The sequence below is a fragment of the Leopardus geoffroyi genome, chromosome C1 (genome assembly GCF_018350155.1).
Source record: "Leopardus geoffroyi isolate Oge1 chromosome C1, O.geoffroyi_Oge1_pat1.0, whole genome shotgun sequence".
Taxonomy (NCBI): domain Eukaryota; kingdom Metazoa; phylum Chordata; class Mammalia; order Carnivora; family Felidae; genus Leopardus; species Leopardus geoffroyi.
The window spans coordinates 108,259,189-108,275,479 of NC_059328.1; positions in this window are offsets into that span (position 1 = coordinate 108,259,189).

Here is a 16,291-nt window from a genome sequence, read left to right on the forward strand (position 1 = left end):
GTCTTATAGGTCTCCCTTTATATGTGAGGGCACGTTTACCCCTTGCTGCTTTCAGAATTTTCTCTTTATCCTTGTATTTTGCCAGTTTCACTATGATATGTCGTGCAGAAGATCGATTCAAGTTACGTCTGAAGGGAGTTCTCTGTGCCTCTTGGATTTCAATGCCTTTTTCCTTCCCCAGTTCAGGGAAGTTCTCAGCTATTATTTCTTCAAGTACCCCTTCAGCACCTTTCCCTCTCTCTTCCTCCTCTGGGATACCAATTATGCATATATTATTTCTTTTTAGTGTATCACTTAGTTCTCTAATTTTCCCCTCATACTCCTAGATTTTTTTATCTCTCTTTTTCTCAGCTTCCTCTTTTTCCATAACTTTATCTTCTAGTTCACCTATTCTCTCCTCTGCCTCTTCAATCCGAGCCGTGGTGGTTTCCATTTTGTTTTGCATTTCATTTAAAGCGTTTTTCAGCTCCTCGTGACTGTTCCTTAGTCCCTTGATCTCTGTAGCAAGAGATTCTCTCCTGTCCTCTATACTGTTTTCAAGCCCGGCGATTAATTTTATGACTATTATTCTAAATTCACTTTCTGTTATATTATTTAAATCCTTTTTGATCAGCTCATTAGCTGTTGTTATTTCCTGGAGATTCTTCTGAGGGGAATTCTTCCGCTTGGTCATTTTGGATAGTCCCTGGCATGGTGAGGACCTGCAGGGCACTTCCCCTGTGCTGTGGTGTATAACTGGAGTTGGTGGGCGGAGTCGCAGTCAGACTTGATGTCTGCCCCCAGCCCACCGCTGGGGCCACAGTCAGACTGGTGTGTGCCTTCTCTTCCCCTCTCCTAGGGGCGGGATTCACTGTGGTGTGGCGTGGCCCGTCTGGGCTACTTGCACACTGCCAGGCTTGTGATGCTGGGGATCTGGCGTATTAGCTGGGGTGGGTAGGCAAGGTGCACAGGGGCAGGAGGGGCAGGCTTAGCTTGCTTCTCCTTAGGTGATCCACTTCAGGAGGGGCCCTGTGGCAGTGGGAGGGAGTCAGATCCGCTGCCGGAGGTTTGGCTCCTCCGCAGAAGCACAGAGTTGGGTGTTTGCGCGGATAGAGGAAGTTCCCTGGCAGGAACTGGTTCTCTGGGATTTTGGCTGGGGGATGGGCGGGGGAGATGGCGCTGGCGAGCGCCTTTGTTCCCCACCAAACTGAGCTGTGTCGTCCGGGGGCTCAGCAGCTCTCCCTCCCTTTGTCCTCCAGCCTTCCTGCTTTCTGAGCAGAGCTGTTAACTTATGACCTCCCAGACGCTAAGTCGCACTTGCTGTCGGAACACAGTCCGTCAGGCCCCTCCGCTTTTGCCCGCCAGACTCGGGGGCTCTGCTTGGCCGGCGAGCCGCCCCTCCGCCCCGGCTCCCTCCCGCCAGTCCGTGGAGCGCGCACCGCCTTGCCGCCCCTCCTACCCTCTTCCGTGGACCTCTCGTCTGCGCTTGGCTCCGGCGACTCCGTTCTGCTAATCCTCTGGTGGTTTTCTGGGTTATTTAGGCAGGTGCAGGTGGAATCTAAGTGATCAGCAGGACGTGCGGTGAGCCCAGCGTCCTCCTATGCCACCATCTTCCCTCCTCTCCTCCCTTTTTTTAAAAAAATTTTAAACTTTATTTATTATTTTTGAGAGACAGAAAGAGACAGAGAGCCAGCAAGGGAGGGACAGAGATAGAAGGAGACACAGAATCCAAAGCAGGTTCCAGGCTCTGAGCTGTCAGTACAGAGCCTGATGCAAGGCTTTAACCCATGAACCGTAAGGCCATGACCTGAGCCAAAATCAGATGCTTAACCAACTGAGCCACCCAGACTCGCACAGAAAGGTTTCTAATCATGTTTATGGACTCCCTAACCTCACCAAGGCTGGAAAATTCTCCCAAAGAAATACCAAAATTCATCTTCTTGATTTCCAGAAATGTAGTCTTGGGATCCTAAAGTTTGGCCCCTTCTCTGATGAGAAAGCAGCCTGAGAAAGTGGGCCTAATGTTGGGTTTCTGGACATTATGAACAGAAACAAGGGTTCCTAAATGTTCCAGAAAACAAGTGCCTCCTATACCTTAGATGTTTATACAAACATAACCCCAGGGTTGCTATTGGTTCTCATATATGAAAATATAACATATAGGGGCACAGGGAACCCTAGAAAAGCCCTGAGGATTTATTTGTTCATTAGAAGGAATATTCTAGAGAATGTGCTGTGGCCAAGAAGAAGTGACTGCTAATTTGGTTTTCTTAAAGGAATATTCAGGGAGTGGTATAGGGGCTCCATGAATGCACGTTTTCTCAGTCCTCAGTTTAAGTGGACCTGTGTTTTAGAATACAGACAGGTTTTGTTGAAGCAAAAGTCTTCTCAATATTTTTGAGGTTTTGGGGAATTTGAATAGGTCATCCTATTCTAGGATTAAATAAACTTACCAGAGCTTGTTATGTTATAAGCGTGAGAGGAATTGCAGGGTCCTCGAGGCAGATTCCAATCATTATATGTCAAGGCTGCATATGTAAGATTTGATAAAAAAGAAACACAGAACTGGAATATCCTCTAGCTTAATTATCTTAGCTCCAAACGCCAGAAGAGTAGGCCTGTCAAACCAGATTGTATAGTTAGAAGAAATCTTAGTAAAGTTTGTCAGTGGTACCACTGGGGGAGGAGGGGAGGGGTGGGCACTGTATTCATGTATAGAGTGCAATTTAGGGTGAAAGATCCACCACTTAGTTAAGTCCCCATTTCTAGCTAGAGTTTAAGAGAGTCTTACCATTGAATTTTCTCTCCAGGCCCATGGGGAAAAGGGCAGTAAGCATATCCATAAGGCAAAGAATGATTAGTATCATGGCAAAAGAAGTGATTAAAATTGGGGGCAGCAAGCATACATCTTGAATTAATAGGAAAACAAGCATTGTGAGAGCAAAAAACACAAAACAAATTACAAATGGAAGTCAGCTGTGCATCACTTAGTTTTTGTGAATAGAATTTTATGTCTTCTACAGGCTTGCACTGCTGATTAATGGATTCCTCTCGTTTGTTCTTGACACCCAAGGTTTAACTCCAGTGAGTTTGATGGGGGAGTGTGTTGTAAACATCAGGCTTTAAGTTTCTTGTCAGGGCAGGGCTTTTGCCACAATTTCAGGTATATTTGGTCTCCGGGTCTGAAGAGGTGTAGTGGCATCCATAGGATAATGTTAGAAACAAATTATGTTAGAAACAAATGTTAGAAACAATGTTAGAAACAAATTTACAGATAGAAATGAACATGTGACCCAAAGCTTTTACAGATCCTGTTACAGCTATTTCCTTTAATATTTGTAGGTCAGGGGCAGCTCTTTTTGCTCACAGGTTCTGTTCTGTGCTTTAATAAAACCACATTTTTGCACCAAAAAATAAATAAATGAATTTGTGGGTCAGCCTGATGGGGTGAGACTTGGAATGGTCTCCCATACAAAATTTCAAACGGACATAATTGGACCTTATTTCAGGGTGCTATTTCTGATTCACAGCAGGGCAACAGCTAACACTTTGGCCCAGGTAAAATTTGTTTCTTGGCAGATTTTAGCAATAGTCCTTTTTAAAGTATGATTCATCCTTTCAGTCTTTCCAGTAGATTGTGCTCTCCATGCAGTGTGTATTTTCCAATTAATTCCTAAGGCCCTTGAGATTTCCTGTGTAATATTTGCCATGAAGGTGGCATCATTATCACTTTAAAATGAGTTCAGAAGCCTAAATCTAATCTCTTTTAACAGACCTTTAGTGACTTCAGATGCTTTCTCCGTTTGTGCTGGGAAGGCTTCTACCCATCTGGAAAAAGTATCTACGAGGATTAATAGGGAACAAAAATTTCCAGGAGCTTTTGGCATGACCATAAAGCCTAACTGTTAATTTTCACAGGGGATTTCTCTGCAATATTGGACTCCTTTTAAGGTTGGAGTTCAAACTTTAGGGTTACTCTTGACACATATTTCACATTGTTAAGTTACCTTATCATCTTCTGAAAGTGAGTCCTAGCAAATATTTTTGTATCCATTGGAGGGTGGCATCTTTCCCACAGTAGGTACCCTGATGGACTTCTTTTAAGATGTCCTCTAGTAAATCTTCTGGAATTAGCACTATGCCTTGTTCATTACTTTTCCGTCCTGGAAATGTGGGAGACTCAATATTAAATCCCTTTTCTTCTGCCTGTTCCAAATTGTTTTATGAATAATGTGTTACATATTGGGTGAATGGGATCTGTGGAATAAAAAATGCCAATTTATCATTTATTTTTGAGAATTTAGCTGTATATTTGGCTGCTTGATCAGCCAATTGGTTTCCCTTAATTGTATGTGAGTCTTCTTTTTTATGTCCTGCACAATGAATAACAGCCACTTCAGTAGGCTGGTTTATAGCCTCTACTAATTTTAGAGGCTTAATTTCCTTGTTATTTAAAATATTTTTTTATTTTGAGAGAGAGAGTGAGCATGAGTGGGGGAGGGACAGAGAGAGAGGGAGAGAGAAATTCCAAGCAAGCTCCATGCTTACAGCATGGAGCCCCATGTAGGGCTCAAACTCACAAACCAGGAGATCATTACCTGAACCAAAGTGAGACACTTAACTGACTGAGCCACCCAGGTGCCCCTCCTTGTTATTTGAGGTAAGGAATCCCCTTTCCTAAGATATTTGCAAATGACATATCAGACAAAGGGTTAGTATCCAAAATCTATAAAGAACTCACCAAACTCCACACCTGAAAAACAAATAACCCAGTGAAGAAATGGGCAGAAAACATGAATAGACACTTCTCTAAAGAAGACATCCAGATGGTCAACAGGCACATGAAAAGATGCTCAACGTCGCTCCTTATCAGGGAAATACAAATCAAAACCACACTCAGATATCACCTCACGCCAGTCAGAGTGGCCAAAATGAACAAATCAGGAGACTATAGATGCTGGAGAGGATGTGGAGAAACGGGAACCCTCTTGCACTGTTGGTGGGAATGCAAATTGGTGCAGCCGCTCTGGAAAGCAGTGTGGAGGTTCCTCAGAAAATTAAAAATAGACCTACCCTATGACCCAGCAATAGCACTGCTAGGAATTTATCCAAGGGATACAGGAGTACTGATGCATAGGGGCACTTGTACCCCAATGTTCATAGCAGCACTCTCAACAATAGCCAAATTATGGAAAGAGCCTAAATGTCCATCAACTGATGAATGGATAAAGAAATTGTGGTTTATATACACAATGGAATACTACGTGGCAATGAGAAAAAATGAAATATGGCCTTTTGTAGCAACGTGGATGGAACTGGAGAGTGTGATGCTAAGTGAAATAAGCCATACAGAGAAAGCCAGATACCATATGGTTTCACTCTTATGTGGATCCTGAGAAACTTGGCAGGAACCCATGGGGGAGGGGGAGGAAAAAAGAAAAAAAGAGGTTAGAGTGGGAGAGAGCCAAAGCATAAGAGACTCTTAAAAACTGAGAACAAACTGAGGGTTGATGGGGGGTGGGAGGAAGGGGAGGGTGGGTGATGGGTATTGAGGAGGGCACCTTTTGGGATGAGCACTGGGTGTTGTATGGAAACCAATTTGACAATAAACTTCATATATTGAAAAAAAATAAATTAAAAAGTAAATAAATAAATAAATAAATAAATAAATAAATAAAGGAATCCCCTTTCCTTCTATACTGCCTCATGAGTATGTATAACAGAAAAAGTGTACCTGGAGTCTGTGTACAAATTGATCCATTTGTCCTTACTATGTTGAAGAGCACAGGTAGTTCAATGAATTCAGCCTTTTGTACTGAGACCCTGGAAAGCAAGTCCTGGGCTTCCACATTTCCATGAAGAGTTATAACCACATACCCATTGCTATGCTGCATTCCAGGAAACTACTCCCATCTGTTAAGAATTCAACTTCAGGTCTCTTGAGGGGCTGGTACACCAGATCTGATCTGCTGGAATCCATCTGCTGTATGGTCTGGAGACAATTGGGTTTCCTCGAAACAGCTAGGCAGTAAGGTGGGTGGGTTCAGAGAAGTTACTGCCTTTAATTTGACATTAGGACTTGTCAAGAATGGCTTGGTATTTTCCAAGTCATCTAGCAGTTAATTAGTCCCCTTTTTGTCTTGATAAGCAGAGCACCTATTGGGGTAGATGTGCCATCCCTTAGCAGTTTGTTCTAGTTGCTGTGAGAAGTAGGTCATGGGACGTGGAGCAAATCCTAACGTTTGGGTAAGTAACCCCTGGGCCCATACCTTGTCTCTCATGTGTAAACAAATCAAAAGGCTTTTTAAAATCAGGCAGGCCCAAGGCTGGGCAGTGAGCAGTTTTTCTCTCACTTTGTCAAATGCCTGGATCATTTCCTTAGTCTATATTAGAAGTTCATGATCTTCTCCTTTTAAGGCCTCATAAAGGGGGTTTAACAATTAAAATGAAATTTGGGATCCATGTTTGACAGAATCTGGCCATGCCTAAAAATACCCTCAGTTGTTGTGGCATGGAAGCAGCTGCACAGGAAAGACCTTTTTCATCAATCAGGAAGCAAATTTGTCCCTAGGAGAGCTCAAATTCTAAGTGTCTTCCTATTGGCTAGCATATTTGATCCTGTTTCTTAGAGACCTTATAGCCACTCTCTTCCAAGGAAATTGAGGATGGTGATGGTGTCCTGCATTTTTGCTAGCAACTAGAATATCATCCACATGTTGTAAAAGAGTACCTTCTTCTAATTGGAGGTCCTTCAGGTCTGTGGAGAGAACAGAATCAAAGAGTTTTTAAGTCCTGAGGAAGTGTCATCCCTCAAAATTGTTTCATCTGGGTATCTGGATCTTACCATTAAAAGGCAAAAGTTTTTAAAAGTCTTTCTTTAAGGGGACGCAAAAGAAGCTTTCCTTTAGCTCTAAGACAGTAAACTAACAGAAGTCCCCTGGCAAGGCTGTTAGGAGGGAATATGAACTTGACACTGCTGGATCTCTATCCTGTACTATTGGGTTGATTGCTCAAAGGTCCTGAACAAACCAATATCCCTCCATATGAGGGATGCGAGTGTTAGTTATAAGGCAATTGACATGCCCCAATGAGTCCAAATTTTTAGAAGTCTTTTTTTTTAATCTTTTATTTATTTTTGAGAGAGAGAGACAGAGACAGAGCATGAGCAGGGGAGGGACAGAGAGAGAGGGAAACACAGAATTGGAAGTGGGCTCTGGGCTCTGAGCTGTCAGCACAGAGCCCGACGTGGGGCTTGAACTCACGAGCTGTGAGATCATGACCTGAGCTGAAGTCAGACGCTTAACCGACTGAGCCACCCAGGCGCCCCAAGAAGTCTTTTATTAAGGGTTGTATTCTCTTTCTTGAGAGGATATTGCTTCAAATGAGGAATAACATGTTCCTTCTTTAAAAGAACTTTGACCAGCTGAGCGATCAAAGTTTTCCTGGCTTCCCATCTGCCCCAACAGCATGTTTACCAGAGTCAAGATGTCTTCAGGCATTTCAGTACTTGGATCCTTTTGATCTTGCATAAATTAAAAAAAAAAAAATGTTTTTAAAAAAAATTTGAAAAATTTCTCGAACTTTATTCAAAGTTTTCTGTTTAGGAACCCTCCTTTTGATCCTACTAAAATGCATTCTTTTTAAGATTTTATTTATTATTTATTTATTTATGTTTATTTTTTTAGAGAAAGAGGGAGTGCGTGCATAAGCAGGGGAGAGGGGTAGAGGGAGAGAGCCTGTTAAGAAGTCCATGCCAGCACAGAGCCTGACACAGGATTTGCTCCCATGACTCTGGAATCATGACCCAAGCTGAAATCAAGAGTCAGACCCTCAATCAACTGAGCCACCCTAGTGCCCCTTAAGATTTCATTTTTAAGTAATCTCTGCACCCAATGTAGGGCTTGAACCTATAACCCCGAGATCATGAGTTGCATGCTTTACAGACTGAGATACCCCTAAAATGCCTTCCGGATAGTTCTGGAGCCTAGGAAGCCCACCTTCATTAACAGCCTATTTGGGGTTGCAGGTTGGTACCACTTCTTAGGGCCTCTAGTCTGGCCTGATTATTTGGGTCCAGAAGGTGAAGCTTCCTCCCATGTCTCATCCAAAACCATACAATATTCTTCTACTGTCAGAAGGATTGGATATCTGCCCAAGTGTGATAGTAAGTAGCAAATATCAAGACAAATAATCCTTGCATGCTGAGTGGATCATCATGATAAGAATGCAGGTTGTTTTTCCAGTTAAATAGATCTGATGTGGAAGTGGGGAGTGGACTCAAACCATTCTCATTGGTTTCCCATTAGCATTTAATCCCCCAAATATGTATTGTCATTTGGATATTGCCCTGTTGGCAAGCCAGGCTGCAAACCAACACTGAAAGGGGGACCCTGATGGGTGTGCAGGGGGAGACTATTCCTAAGCTTCCCTCTGAGGGGTCCCTGGTTTAGGGTCCTTTGTTCCCTATTGGGGTGGCTTTGTTCCATCTTGGGTGACAGGAACAGATGGAGGAGCTGGCATTAGAGCAGGAACTTCTGTCCCATTTTCTGCTTCCCTGGGTGGGTGTTTGTTATCATATCAATAATAATTTTTGTATTACCCCTTTGTCAGAATCAGGGAGGATAGATCGAATCTTCATGGCCTGTTGCACCATAACCAACATGACTTCTGGGCAGACTCATTTGATGCAAATCTTGTACATAGGGCATTTCATCCCATTTCATTTCCTTCTTACAAAACAGTTCTAATTGCAAAGTAGTATTATAATTTCATTTCAATAAATTTCATTTGTTGGCTACTTCTCTGTCACTCAATGCATATTGCAGCCAACCCACATTACAAAAGACTATCTTTTTCTTTTTCATAGACTCATAACTAAAAGTATACCAATTTTGGAGTAAGCATCCCAAAGGGCTACAGTCTGGAATCAGCATTTCCCATGGTACAAACAAGACAAACACACAATAACACACAAAGACAATTAAGGACCTGTGAGAGGAAGCAAAATCAAATAAGGGTAGTTATACAACTTTTTCCATTTTGTAAAAGGGAAAATGTAAAAACAGCCTATCTGAAAAATTCCCTGAAAGGACCAAAAGCAAAATGAGAGGAAAACACAGTTGAGGGTGTGTGCACTAGAAACTCACCCTTGAGCTGCAGAATTCGTCCTAGTGGCCAGAGATTTCTCTGCTCCAGTGGTGACTTGAGCTTGAAGGCAGCCAACCTGGTGAGGGAGACAGTCAAGAGAACTCCCTTGGACTCAGTCTGTGGTCCAAGCAGCCACAGGGAATCCCCCAAGTGACCCCATCACTCAGGGCCTTCCTGCCACATGAAACTGTTACCAAATCCTAAAATCAGATTCATGTGTTTGATGTGCAATAACCAGTCTCTGAATCACTGGGTTTGAAGCAGAGAAAGCTTTATTATTAGAAGGGCAGCCCAATGAGAAGGCAGGGAATTGGTCACAAATCTTGCCTTGATTTCATGAAATCTGACATCAGGGGAGTTAGCGAGTTCCTTTGGAGGCAGTAAGTATAGTGGCTGCCCCCTTGTGTTCTCCACAGGTCTCTGCATTTGGCCCCAAACATTCCTAAATGGTAGAGAGACACTGACTTTTCCCAGTGTGCTTGGCTGCAGAGTCAGAGAAGCTAGCTCATGTGTACTTTGCTTCCCACCAAATGCCTGCCCTCCAGTTTTCAGAACCTCTAGTCCATCTGATTGTTTTTAACATTTATTTATTTTTGAGAGACAGAGAGACAAAGCACAAGCAGGAGAGGGGCAGAGAGAAAGGGAAACACAGAATCCAAAGCAGACTCTAGGCTCTGAGCTGTCAGCACAGAGCCCAACGCGGGGCTCCAACCCATGAACCATGAGATCATAACCTGAGCTGAAGTTGGATGCTTAACCAACTGAGCCACCCAGGCACCTCTCTAGTCCATTTGCAATAGAGTTTTTGCCAGCTCAGCAGGATGTGTTTCCTTAGCTAGGGGTTATCAGTACTGCTTTACTGAAGTAGTGATAGGAAAATTATTTCAGTGAGACCCCTTGGGACCAACCCTGTGCCAGGTAATACTCAAGGCACCTGTGAGAGTGAGGTCACTAGGTGTCTCTCTCATCAAGAATTTCCTGGCTGTTCTCAGGTTGGAAAGGCTGAAAATTTCCTATGAGATCTGGCTAGAGGAGCAGGCAACTTCCTTTTGCAGTGGGTTGGGCATCCGTGTGAGATTCATAGAAGTCCCCACCAGAGACCCTGTCCATACCCACAAGGCTGGCACTGGGAACTGAATTAGGGTGCTTGGATGCTGAGTAATAGCACTTTAAGTGTGCTCAGTTGGTTCCCACCCACTTGTCCCCAGGCATCAGGCCTAGTTGGTCCGTTACATAGGACCTACTATAGCTTACCATGCTACCTTCCTGGGGCAGTGTTTGTACCAATCCAGTGATGAAGAGGTTTGAATGTCATTTATAGTTGGACCCCACTGGACTGTCCTGTTCTTATTGGACTAAACATTTCTTCAACAATCAACTCCAAGTTGACACCAGTCCTTGAAAAACCCTGTTCAGACCCACAATGGCACCAGATCTGGCACCAGAGTCATTAGCTACATTGTTTTGGATTAGTATGGACCTTTTGCCCAGTGGGTACCCTGATGGACCCTACATTTAGCCCAAATTGACATACCTGACACTTACCTGGGGGTCGAGCCTTGAAAGCTTGGCTTTTGCTTTGGATTGGCCAATGTATGTGCACTTTGCTCCCCAAGTACTTTTGGCCTTTAGACTTTTCAGACATCTAGGCCTTATGTAGAATTATCCACAAAGCAGACATTCTTCCTGGATCTAGGGATTCCATGCACTGTGCTATGGTGGGGGGATGGAAACATTCCTTTGATTTAGACCCTTGTAACTCTGTGCACCTGGTGGGATAATCAGGGCCTCTGGGGGAGTTAAGTCTCCCAGAAGTCTCATAATTATAAGTGGATAATCTGGCCATACTTGGGATGGTAAGGCTAAGCAGTTCCATGAGACCCAACTTCAGGGAACAGGACTGTTTGGGACCAAAGTGGACATTGACATCACTGTGAGTCTCCCAAAAGTCCTCAAAAGGGGCTAGGCTTCTCCTCAGACCTGAAGACCCATCCCAGTGTGCCTGAACGCAGAGTCACTGAGGCTCAGGCATTGGCAGTCCACTCCTGGGAATCTGCCACAGGCATCTTGTCCAGTTTTCCTATTGGAATGAGCCTGCCCTCATCTACCAGGACATCTTCCTGGAGCAGCCTTTCCCTGCAATGTGCCATTGATAAAAAAAGTTTGAATCATGATTATTCGTGTTAGAAATCAATGGACCTTGCAGTCTTTATGCAGTCTAGGAGACTATGATCATAATTTCCTGGTGTCTCCTATCCCACTAGGTTCTGGTGACCCTGAAAAGGCATCTGAGGTCCCAAGAGATCTGGTGTCAAGGGAATTAGCTACATTGTTTTAGAGCAGGATGACCTCTGGTAGCCCCTTGTGTCCCCCTCAAGTCCACACTTTTGGCCTTCAATATCTTTACATGTTTCTGTGGGGAACTGTGCTGGGGAGCCTGGCTGCAGGGTGAGAAGGGCCAGTGTATACTCACTTTCCACCCTCTATACTTCCTGTCCTCAGATTTCTGGGACCCCCTAGTGACATGGAAATAGGCCTATTCCATCTCAGCTGGACACCTTCCAGCTACCTTCCTGTAGCTAGGGATTACAGCACTATACTCCTGAAGTAGAGAGAGAAAAGATGTTTGAATGAGACTCCTGGGACCCTGTGCCAGGGGATACTCAGGACACCTGTGAGCATGAGGTCCCCCAGGTGTCTCTCATCAGTGAATTTCCCATTTTGGCCTATTATGCAGGTCCTGGACTTGTTTACTCTGCCGTTTTCCTGGGGCAGTGTTTCTGTGCACTGATCCATTGATGAAGAGACTTGAATGGTGGTTACCCTCACAACCCATAGAGTCCTTCATGTCCTTATTGAACTAAGGACTTGTTCGGCTATCATGATTCCAAGCTGTCTCCCACTCTACATAGCCTTGATCATGCCGGGAATGGCTATCAAGATCCTTCGAAATCTGCCTCTGTGATTCCATGAGATCCTGCATCAGCATAACCATTCTGTTTTGGAGCATGATGGGCACTTTGGGCCCCATTTGTACCCACCAGTCCCTGCCTGTGGCCCAAACTATGCCTACATGGGGCCCTGATGTGGAGGCTAAGACATGGAGCTTGGCTTTCATTTCTGACTGGCCTATGCATGGGCACACCATTCCCTGTGTATTTCCTACCCTCAGGTCTCCCAGATTCTAGACCTGAACTGTAAGGCCATCCTCCTGAAGCTAGGGGTTCTTTGCTGCACTACAGATGTGGGGAAGGAAATGTCATTGGTTTGACCCCTTGTGGCCTTGTGCTGCTAGGATACTCAGTGCCATTTTTAGAGTCACGTCTCCCAGGTGTGTCATCAGTGTACTTCCCAGCTGTGCCCCTCATGCAAGCATCAGGTCCTCTTGGCCTGTTGGAATGTGCCTGCCCTCACTGTCCAGGATATCTTCCTGGGGCCTCCTTTCCCACACTGTGCCATCAATGAAAAAATTTGAATGGTGGCTACTGTCAAACCCCATATGGGTGTGCTGTCTTTATGGGGACTGAGCACCCACCTGGCAATCATTATTCTCTGGTGTTTTTCATTCTTCAGCACTTTGGTGAAGCATGCAATGGCATCCAAGATCCCAGGTGATCTGGCATCAGGAAAATTGGCTACCTTGTTTTGGAGCAGAATGGCCACTGGCAAACACATGTACACTGCACAAGTCTGAACTTGTGGTAGGGACTCTCCCAAGAGAGCTTTGACCAGGGAATGATGACAGGGAGCCTGGCTTCAGGGTTGGAGAGGCCAGCATATGCTCCCTGCCTGCCTCCTGCCCTCAGGTTTCCAGGACCTCTAGTCCTGTGGAAGTAGGAGTCACCTCAGCCCAGCAGGACATCTTCCTGTAGCTAGGGTTACCTTCACTGCATTCCTGAAGCAGAGGAGGGATATTTCAGTGAGACCCCTTGGAGCTCGGTGCCAGGGCATACTTTCAGCATCCGTGGGCATCAGATCCCTCAGGTGACTTTCATCAGTGAACTTCCTGGTTGTGCTGGGAGTTCCCATGAGACCTAGCTTCAGGATAACAGACAACTTGGGTTTGCAGTGGGGTGAAACTTGTCAGCCCTGTGAGTTCCCCAGAAGTCCCCACAGAGGGTCCTGTCCACCCTCACAAATCCAGGACCCAGAAACTGATCCCAAGGTGCTTACATACTGAATTGGCTCATGCATAAACAGTTCAGTCCTGCACACTTGTCCCCAGGCGTCAGTCCCACACCCACTATTGGCTAGGCTCTGCTCTTGCTTACAACATCATTTTCCTAGGGCATCATTTTTACTCAATGATCCAGTGACGAAAAGGTTTGAATAGTTGTTACCATCATAGCCCATATGGTCTTCTGTCCTTACTGGACTAGGGGCCTCTCTGACAATCATGATTTCAAGTTTTCTCCCATCTCTTATAGCCCTGGTCAGGCCTGGAATGCCCATCATGATCCCAAGAGATCTGGCATCAGAGGAATTAGCTGCTTTGTTTTGGAGCTGGATAGAACCTTTTGGCCCCATGTGTTCCCAAAGTCCCCATTTATATTTCCATGTCCCTGATTCATGGGCCAAACCTAGGATCCTGGCTGCACCTTCAGACTGTTCAATGTATGCACATCGCTGCCCGTGCACCTCCTACCCTCAGGCACCCTGGACTTCTAGGCTGGTGTGTACAGGAGCTGCCCCCAACCCAGCAGGCTACCTTTCTGGAGTGAGGGGTTACTTACTTGCACTGTACTTGCAATGCAGTGAGGGGAAGTTCATCTGCTGCTATGAAGAATGGTGTAATAATTCCTCTAAAAGTTAAACATGGAATAACCACATGTGCCAACAGCTTCACTCGTAGGTATATACTCAGAAGAATTAAAATAAGAACTCAAGTGAGATATTTATACACCAGTGTTCATAACAGCAGTATTCACAGTAGCTAAAACCAACCCCAGTGTCCATTAACAGAAGAATGGATAAATAAAATTGGTATATATAGAAACAATGGAATATCATTCATCTGTGAAAAGAAATGAAGTTCTGTTATATGCTACTACATGGATGAACCTGAATATGTTATGCTAAGTAATTATCTAGAAATAAAAGGACAAATAGTATATGATTCTACTTACACAAAATATCTAGAATTCACAAATTCATAGAGACAAAAAATAGATTAGAAGTTACCTGGGGCTTGGTAGGCAATCAACAGGGAGTTATTGCTTAATGGGTACAGAGTTTCTTATGGGGTAGTGAAAATGCTTTTATGCTTTTACGTAGTGCTGATGGCTGCACATTATTACTATAATTAATGCCACTAAATTTTACATTTATATATGGCAAAATGGCTATTTTTGCTATGGACTGAATTTTGCCCCCCCCCCATTCATATTGAAACTATAACCCCCAATGTGATGGAATTTTGGAGGTAGCTTTTGGGAGGTTTAGACCAGGGGATGAGGGTGGGACCCTCAAGATGGGATTAGTGCCTTTTGGGAAGAGACCAGAGAGTTTGTTTCTTGTCCCCTTTTCTGCCATGTGAGGACACAGTGAGAAGGCAGCTGTTTGAAAGCCAGGAAGAGAAACATCACCGATAATCAATTCTGCCAGCACCTGGATCACGGACTTCTCAGCCTCCAGAACTGTGAGAAATAAATGTGTGTTGTTTAAGCCACTCAGTCTGTGGTATTTTGTTATAGCAACCTGAGCTAAGACATTTTGTGTTATATATATTTTACAAGAACAAAATCTATTTTATTCCTAAATACAAGCAGCAAAGAAAGGAATTAAGTAACAAAGATAATATTATTTACAGTGAAATTAAAATATATAAACCACTTAGGATTAACTTTAAAAAACGGCACAGTAACAGGTGGAAGTTACTCTGTGCTCAGCAGTCTTCAGATACTGCGCACGCACCCTACAGGTTTCTTCCCATAACACCTGTACATTCCATATTTTCCAAAGATCTAACTGCCACAAGGGACTGAAGCTCTAAAGCTTGTTTGCCTCACATTTTACATGGGGGAATAATAAAAGACTTGGGTGAAAAAGCTAATAGTCATTATTTCTGAACAAGAGGAGTGATATTTATCTTCTTTTTCATGTTTTCTTCTACTCAAACTAACTGAAAGGAATCTGTTCAAAGCACCTACCCCCAGCCACACTTACAAACAAAAGTCACAGGTGTCTGCACTTGGCCTTAACTTTGTTTTTCTAGGTTATGGTGCCCTACATTCTCAGAAAGTAGACTCCAACTACAAAACACTCTTCTCTAGCTTGACCACAACCCACATTCTGGAGGAGCCCCAGACAGAGCCCCTCCAGAAACCTGACACCTCCTGCTCCACCTGGCCAAGAGTCAGCCCCCTCCCCACACTCTGCCATGAGCACAGCTTGGACATCCTTCAAAACCCCTTAAAAAGCCCAACCTGACTCAGGGCTGACATTTTTCTTGACGTCTGGCCCCTCTCTTCCCTTGGAAAGTGAATTAACTCTGTCCTGCTTGGTGTCCTCCACTCTGTACAATTCTTTGTTGTCCATGCCATCAGTCACCCTAATATTAACATGAGGATATATTATGTTTTTCAAAATTAGAGAAAAATGATATTGGTTGCTAAATATATGTTTAGAATTTATTCTTTTCTCTAAATTCCCACTTGATCCCTATTCAGATCTTCATGACTTCCTGCAGGAGCATCCAGGAGGTTCCCCATCAACTGGCCTTTCTATATGCTATAGTTTCTCCTGCATCATGTGTCTACCTACAGCTCCTCTTTCTGCCCTTCTGCCCCTCTGAGGGACCCTCGTGGTCCCTGTTGTTATTTCCAGGACACCTCCCTCCCTCAGTCAGTGCTCTCAACACTGCCTCCCAGAGACCACATCCTGTCACTGCCCTGTAATGTTCTGTCTTGGTAAATACTTTGGGCTCTCTAAACCCCTCCCTTACAGTGTAGAACTGGGGCAGTGCCTCTCCGTTTAGTCTTTTCCACTGTGCCCACTCAGAAGCCCTTAGCCTGCTTCAGGGGGCAGCAGCATGCTATTATGGTTGCAAGCAGTAGCTCAGCTTTTGACCACCTGTGCCAGTGCTGAGAGGTGCTGCGCAAGTCCTCAACTCTTGAAACCTCACTTTTCTCATCTATAAAATGGAGAAATTAATGTCTAGGTCATA